This window comes from Neopelma chrysocephalum, unplaced genomic scaffold (genome assembly GCF_003984885.1).
Source record: "Neopelma chrysocephalum unplaced genomic scaffold, ASM398488v2 Primary Assembly neopelma1_44, whole genome shotgun sequence".
Lineage (NCBI taxonomy): Eukaryota > Metazoa > Chordata > Aves > Passeriformes > Pipridae > Neopelma > Neopelma chrysocephalum.
This window is the reverse complement of record NW_020897703.1, coordinates 906,283-914,795: the sequence shown is the minus strand read 5'-3', so window position 1 is coordinate 914,795 and position 8,513 is coordinate 906,283. Positions and strand designations below refer to the sequence as shown.

Below are 8,513 nucleotides of genomic sequence, written 5' to 3'. Positions count from 1 at the left end.
GTCTCTGTGCACATGTGAAATCTCTTATCACGGGGCTTGAGCACTGCCAGTGCCACGGACTTCCCATGTCCATGGCCTCAGACCCTGTTCGGGGAAAGCCCTGGGGTTGCCCCGAGCTGGGGCAGTCACACACCCCAACACACACCCCTACACACATCCCCACCTACCCACACACACACACACACAACTATCAACCTACACACACCCCTACATACACACTCCCCCACACACTGCTGCACACAAACCCACACTCACACACACCCCTAAACACCCCCTCACACTGTCCCCAGTCTTGCTGCCTGGAGAGCATTAGCCCTGCGTTATCAGGCCTCTGGAAAGCATTTTACATTTATCAAGAAACTGTAAAGGTCATTTGGCTCTTTGAGGCGGATTTTAAAACACTTCAGTGTCCCTGGATTGCAACTCTTTCTTTCATGAATGACCTCAACATTTTATCCCCAGCAGCCTGGAAAGGTCATTGCAGACACACACAATTCCCTGAGTGGCTGTGCCAGTGCTGGTACCTTCTCTCCTGCCTTCAGGGAGCGCTGCCAGGAGCAAGAGCTGTTTGTAACAGCACTGCTTGCTGAAGGGGGGTTAGGGTAACATTATAAAGCGTTCATGCTTTACAGCTGTAGGTAATATCAACTATATTTTCCATGGGGGGAAGGGGGGGGTTTGAGGGAGGGTGGGTGAAGCAAAACAGTGCTGCTGCAAGCCCACCCTTGTGCAAGATGGCAACAGGCTGTGGCACCGTGCCCCTGGCACTGCATCCATCTCCGCACCACGGGGCCCTTCCCATGCCTGGCCTGCGCCCAGGGGCACACGCTCTGAAGGGCTCCAGCTAATGAGGTACCACACAGAGGAAACAGCACCTGATGCAAAGGCTGAGATTTGACATCACGAAACATCTTCACAATATAACATCAGAACTTCAGCAATGCTTCAGAATAAATGAAGACCAGAGACACGAGCAATACAAGTTTTAATACACACAACTCGCCCCGCCTCCTTTCCCCAAGTGGGTTTTACTTACCTGACCAAAAAAATAAAAAAAGAAAAGAGTAATCAACCCATTATTATATAATAATTTAAAACCCCCTGCAGCTCATTCAGGGAAACTTGGCAAAGGCCAGGGGATTCAGGTGTTCAAGGTGGTGCTTTTTAGCACAGTTTAGCTTTTGCAAGCAGTTTCATGCTGCACTAATGGGGATGAAGTTCTCTGCAGCCCTGTGTCACTCATGAATCAGATGGCCACAAGCATATGAAATTACTCAAACCTGAGGCCTCATTGCTGAAGAAAGTTGATCTTGCAGCCACCAAGGGAATATCCCAGTCCATGGGCCACCACATAACACCCAGACTGCCTCAGCAGCCACAGAGAAAATTGACATGAAAGATGGGAGCTATGACATGATGGGTGACAGGGGACATAAAGGCAAATTGTGTGGGCAGTCATGAAGTTCTGTGAGAATAATTTGCCCCTGGAAGAGCCCCTGAGACTGCAAGGAGCCTCCACATCCTCCAAGAGATAATACTGCTGGGAACAGCTGGGTTAAGTTTCCTGGCATACCCACAAGCCCAACTCAGGGAGCTGGCATGAGTCTTTATAGGTCACTATTAAAAAAAAAATAAATTAGAAAACTCTTTCCATGCTGTCTGCCACCCTCCATTCCAAACCATCTTCCCCACCAGAGCAGGGCATTGCCTGGTTTAACTCCTACCAGTCAAGTCTGTCTAAAGCCCTTGCTCAGCAACTCTGAAGGGACACCCATTCCATACCTCCAACCTGTCATGCCTGTTCACCTCTCCAGAAAGAACAGCTGACAAACAGCCAGCACAACTAAAAAAAGCCTCCTTTACTTACCAGAAAAAAAAAACCCAACTGTAAAAGTGTGTGTTTCTACTGCTACACCCCTACCAGTAGCTAATGCTGGGGGCCACCAGAGCACTGGGACAATGGGAGTGGGCTGCACAAATCCAGGTGTCAAGTGCATGTTAATCATGACCTTTAACACAGGCCATATGCAAAAAAGAAGTTAAAAACCCCAAAGTAACATCAACACCAATAAAGCTATGTAGCAGGTTGGTCTTACCAAAGCCCAGCTACTGCCTTCTCTCTCTGTTGCACACTCCTGTTATGGGCAAGCAGTGAAATAAGAGTTTAACACAACCTTCAAGCCCCCAGCCCTTCACATGACCCTCTCCACCATGCTGGTTCACTGAGAGACAACATTTGGGCAGCAGAAAGTAAGTGATTTTGCATAAATGGTATATAAACTTTCTGCCAAGACTGTACCTGTCCCTGTGATAAATCCTCTCCCCTAGCCTTTGTGTTTTCCACAAAACAAAAAGCCTTGACTATTATTATGCAAAGAAAATCTGTATGAATTGCTTCCTGCAATGCATGGGCAAGTCAACAAGATTGTAGCAACAAGCGAAGGAGTCATATTTTCCTTTCAGCCATCCCCACAGTAATCCTTGTTTTTCCCTGTCACACAGGGTGTGTGCTGCTGTGCCCCATTCAAGGGCCTTGTGCAGAGCTGAACAGATGAATTACTACAATAGAAACCACAGAATAGAAATAGTCATGATTTTTCAGACCCTTGTACCAAAGTGTGCTCCTGGCAAGGCAGGGAACAGGACCAGAGATGGGATGGGAACAGGGGAGGGCAGGGGGTATGAAGAAACCACTGTACTGAGTGAGAAGCCAACTGATCTCTTTCGTGACCTGCCGCTTTAGCACCTGTGCCTTTCTCTGTTTCTCTGGCTCTGACCCTGCTGGTCCAGTTTGGAGTGAGGACTGCAGGACTCCCCCTGCTTTTCTCAGCACCTGAACTGTTGCTGAAGGCATCGCACTCTGCAGCACAGCACAGGGAAGGCAACCTTGAAAGCAAACATGGACACAGCTCCAGTGAAATCCAGCTTGCCAGCAGCAGGATCCAACTGCTCAAACACCAGGTCGGTCAACAGTGAGTGATCCTGTGCACCATTGCCTCTGAGGGGCACAAAGCATCCCCTGGAGATGGAAATGACCTGTCCTTCACTCCTCCTTTTCTATGTATGGGAGCAATTTTGCACAGAGGAGTTGTTTCCTTCTTCTATTACCTTCTAACATAGCAGATGACACGTTTGGGTTCCCCAGCTGATTACTACACTAAATGCCACAACATCACTGCTTTATGTTTCAAAGGAGCTGTGGCACCCCAGAATCCTGCCACGCCAAGGAAAATAAACCATAGTTAAGGAACACATACTTAACATGGCTTAACACTGAATAGTGACGTCAGTCTTACCCAAAGGCCACCCCACTTGCACCACTGTCTGTAAAATGTCATTTCCAAATGAGAAATGCAGCAGAAGCCCCCCCAGTCTGTGCCTGTCAGGGTGCTGCATCTCTGCTGCCAGTCTGCAGGGAGCTGTGTGCCCTGAGCCCCCCAGGAGCAGGGTGATTCCCTCAGCTAACGTGGAGTTCTGCAAGGGCCTGACCAAACAGACACACACACACGGGAACCAACCACAAGCAGAGCCATCTGCTCCAACACTGCCATGCCTTGCAATGTGGCCCAAGTGATCTGAACAGTGAGCAGGGCAGCAGGAAAGAAGGGATTCTTTAACAAATATTTTCTTGTCTGAATTTGCTGATTTGCTAAAATCAGTGTTTGATGGGCAGTGATGGCTTCCAACCCAGGAGTCAGGATTTGTGGGAGGAAATGGGGACCACAAAGCCTCTGAGGACCCCGTAGATGTGGTATCAGCCAGACTTAGACAGGAATTGTTTGTGTATCTGAGGCAGACAGATTGCATGTCCTACCATTAGATGTATTGCCTTGGCCAGAAGAGAGGAATGAGGCAAGAACTTTCTTTTTCTGTCACTTTATCTGCTCTGTGCAGGATTACCAGATTATGTAGAAATATCAAGCAGCAGACAGTGAAATGTTTGCACTACATTTGCATTTTTTACAGAGAAGAGTAAAATGTGCTCATTTTGATTAAATGTATCTATAACCTCAGGGGAGAAAATGATCGTGTATGGAAGGTAGGAGTAACAGCTGAATAATTTTCCTGTGCTGGTCCACAGCACAGTTACCATGGCCTGAGCTGGCCCCCAAGTCCTCAAGGGCAGCAGAACTATGAGCTAATGCTGGCAGGCCCTGGCTTGCCACTGACACCCACATTTGCTCACTGACCTCAGGGAATGGGGCACAGGCCCAGCAGACACTTCAAAGTGTCGCATCGAACGTACGTGGACAGACTGATTAAGGCAGCTTTGGTGAGCGCAGAGCTGTGCACACCAGAGCCAGAGAGATGGATCATTTTGGCTGGAAGAGACCTCAGGTTTGCTGCTTGTCCTCTTCACACAGCCCTGTGCTCTCCAGGAACGCCCGGGGTGTTCCTGTACTGATGCCAGCAGAGTCCTCCTCATGGTGTGTGACAGGGAAAAATAATTCAGTCTCAGTAACTTTAAAGTTCCTGCTGTTTTCTTTGGTTCTGTAAGCCATAACCAGTAGCAGAGCAACCAAAATCTGTGAGCAAGGAATTTCCTTCTTCTGATGGGTTTTGCTGTCAGACAAATTTACAAAGAAGTTTGGAGGTGGATTAAAGCTGTGCATTTGCAATGGAAATCAGTAGAGGCAGCTATCCGGGCACAGCATGGTTCAGCATGTTTTCTGGGACCACAGGGATATGGTCTCCAGGTCTAGGGTCTCCTGAGGAATTTAAACTTTTTTCTTATTACATCTGTTATCCCACCACCCCTGGCTAGAAGTGTGATGGAGAAGGAGACTGCTCAAAGCATCCCACCACCAAACAGAGGAAGGAGGATGGAGATATTAATCTCCTAATTCATTCAACTGATTACATTTGTATTTTGTTGGAATCCACATACTGTTCTGTGTCTCTGTCAGTACGTGGGGCAAAACCTCATTGAGCTTTAATGGCATGGAAGAACTACCAGGTGACTCTCTGAGACTGCAACAGTTAAAATAAGTTTGACTCCAAATTTAACAGGACTCAGAATAGCAAACTATTCAGAGGTGACTACCTTTGTGCTGGGAAGCAGCTTCAGTCAAATAGAGTGGAGAAAAAATGCAGCATGTTTCCTGTCACATTAGAATTATTCTATAGCTTTTAATAAAGACAAAAAGAGGAGGAGTAGGTGGATATTCTAGAAGCTATTGTTCAATAGTTTCAAATGGTATCTACAGTAACTTGGGATTAGTCTAGAGGAGTGACATCCATAACACAACAGACGGGCTATGTCTCCTGCTGCTCCTTGCAGGATGGTACTACGGGCTCAGCCATCCCATGCTTCAGTGTCTTTCTGAGTAACAGAGGTAACATGATTTGAGCTCATCAGCAGAACAAGGACTGGAGGGACATTGGTTTAAAGTTGCAAGGGAGGCAAAAGATGGGAGATGTCTTGCCCAAGATTCCCTGGCAAGCCAGTGCCAGAGCCAGCATATAAATCCTGACTGTGTGATTCCCAGGCCAGTGTTCCACTCAGCAAGTGATTCCCCTGTATTGCAGCACAACAGGAGTGTACCCGAGGCTGCACAAGAAGCTGGTAGGGGACACAGCTGGGACAGCTGACCCCAAATGACCCCAAAAGCCTTACCATATGGCCTTCATGGTCAGTAGGGGGGAAGGAGGAGGAAGGTGAACATTCAGAGTGATGGCATTTTGTCTTCCCGACTCACTGTTACGTGAGGTGTGTATGCAGCCCTGCTCTCCTGGAAATAGCTGAGCACCTGCCTGCCCATGGGAAGCAGTGAATTAATTTCTTGTTTTGCTTTGCTCGTGTGTGGCAGCTTTTGCCTGACCTATTAAACTGTCTTTATCTCAACCCAGATGTTTCCTCAGTTTTACTATTCCCCATCCCACCGCCTGCGGCTGAGTTGGGGTTAAACCACAACACACCCTATTGTGCTTACATTACCTATTGTCAGACCTGAAAGCTAGGTGAGAAGAGATAAGATGAGATTGCCCTGAATTTTAATACTTTTTTGAACTCACTGAACAGCAGAAATATCTTCTTGGTTTTCATACCATTCTGTCAAAATTCACCTGCTGTGCGACACTCCTTGGCAAACCTGCAGCAAGACCCTGGAATACTGCATTGGGATGACAGACAGCAAACCCAGCCATCACCATGCCCTGACTGCCTGTTAAGAGAGGGCTTAGACCTCACCAGGGCACGCCAGCAGGGTTTTGTTGTATCCTAGATTTTGGAGAAAGCAGGGAGGTACTAATATCAGTCCTGCCACATCAAATGTGTAGAGAGGAGGTGGTCGCTGCCACAGCCCCTTTACAAATCCAGCTGGAGGCCAGAAACAATTGCTCTCTTAAAGAAAAGAAGCATTTGTTCTTCATCTATGCCACTAATAATAATAATGGCCAGTCTTCGCGAATGAAGATTTTGGGAAAGGTCTTTTACCTTTCCAGCCTGCGCAATGGATTTTTTAGGTGAGACACAGCACGCGCTGAACTGAGCCCACCCTTTAATCCTAAGGTTCATCTGCCGGGGCCAAGCGAGCTTGGACAATGGCAGTGAGGTCCTCAGGACGTAGGTTTGTTTAGAGTGACCTTCTCATAGATGGATGGCCTCACAGGGCTGACGGGCTCCATCTGCCCGGGGGACTGGGATTCGAACCTGGGTCGCAGCGGTGAGAGTCCCGCATGCTAACCACTAGGCCACCAGGGGTCCCTCTACCACTAATGACAACAGAAACTTTAGATTTATCTTGCCTTTCTTTGGGTGTAGATAGCCTCTGAAACCACCCAAGCAGACAGCTCTTCTTGTAGTTGTCGCTGGCACAACCTTCACCGTGCCTGCAAAACATATCATTGTAAACTCATTTCCAGCCCTGCCTCATTTGTGGCAGGAGGCTGGGACTAACACAGAGGCCTCTGAGCATGCTGCCAATCCAGCACAGCCAGAGGCTTTTCTTCAAATACCAAGAAATGCATTTTTCAAGAGCAGCAGTGTATGGGACATTACCCCAAAAGAGAATTTCTGCAACGTACAGTGCCGTGTGTGTTGGAGGACCTCCAGGTTGAGCTGGAATAAAATCTCTCCCCAGCTGAAAAGCCAAAGTGCTTGGACTCACTTGGCAAAAGTTGAAGTCACTGTGGCTGCCCAGGGAGGAAGAGAAATTAGTTTGTGGGGTTCCTGGCCATCCCTCTGCTCAGACACACCATCCAGTTCACAGGGACTGCAGCAAATTCATCCTCACTTTTAGTGAGGCTGAATGTACCCTGCCTGCAAATGCCGCACACCAGCTGGAGGAAGGGTAAGATGGGCAGGGGCCATTAATCCAAAAGACTGAATTGCCCTGAACAGCACTAGCTTGGAGGTCCTGGGCTGCCCCATCTTCCCTTGGTTCAGGCTGTGGGCATGATTGCTTCTGCAGTGGCATCATTCTCATTGCTGCAGTCCTGATCCCCACCCCTCACTGTGCCTCCTTGCTTTTCCTGTTGCACAATGGAAACAGGCTGTATGGCCAAGCAACACTGCTGTCCACCACAGCCCACACTGTGTAGGCATGAGCCAGAGCTACATCTTTCCCCAAAATCCTGCTGGAACACGGCATCCATGCAGACTGCAGCATGCCTGCTCATCCCACATGATGCTGTTATCCACAGACATCAGCGCTGGGTATCACACAGGCTGTGCAGGGTGATGGTACAGACAGGGTATTTCCTGACACTCTTTTTTATTAAAAGTTAAACTTTTTACATTTAGCTGTAATTTTCTAACTTCCTTCAAGAGCTAGGCCTGGAGGAGATAGACACATTTAGGACCTGACATAAACTTGAAGCTTTCTTGTTAGAGAAGGGCACCAACAGCTCAGTCAGAAGAGGAGAGAAAAGAGGAAATGACCTTGCTCAGAAAGGCCTTGTGGCCCTTGCTATGCTTGTGCAGTCCCACAGAAAAAAAAGAACAACAGAGGAGTCTATTTTCCTCTGTGCCCCACATAACCCAGCCTGAAAAACAGAGAGGGATGACTTTACAACTTATTTAATAACGCAAAACCTGAAGAAGGGGCAAGCTGCACAGAATCCCCAAGAGAGATTGCAGAGTCAAATGTGCTGATAGTACACTACTTGCAAAAAAAGCTTCTGCCATTCCCCTCTTGACATAGCGCCTGTTGCCTACCAGAGCAATCATATCCAAGTGTAATTGTCTAACAATTGTTCCGCACTGAGAAAATAGTTCTGATTACAGACATTAATACGTTTAGGCATTAAGCTTCCTCACTGTAATTACCCTTGAGCTTAGTCTCACAAATGAATTAATGTGCTGATCACTTGGACTAATAGAACCAGCAAAAGGGTTATGAATTGCTTCCAAATCAGATAAAATCAAGCGTGACATCATTTAATTAATTTCAGGGCTTCGGAGGAGGAGAAAAGGGGGTCAGCATGATGCTGAAAAGAAATGTGTCTTTCCAATAATGTTTTCTTTGGAGACAGAAATACGCAGACAAGGGAGGATGGGGCTGGGGAAAGGG

At 47.6% G+C, this 8,513-nt stretch overlaps 1 protein-coding gene across 1 annotated transcript in view; it reads right to left on the bottom strand.

Annotated features, from left to right (window-relative positions):
• Positions 1 to 6,711: 6,711 nt before the first annotated feature.
• Positions 6,712 to 8,513, bottom strand: part of CPS1 (carbamoyl-phosphate synthase 1) — a 330,044-nt gene continuing 328,242 nt past the window's right edge. The window contains exon 50 of the transcript XR_003533439.1: positions 6,712 to 6,831. The gene's annotated coding sequence lies outside the window, so the exon portion shown is untranslated. The remainder of the gene's footprint in view (positions 6,832 to 8,513) is intronic.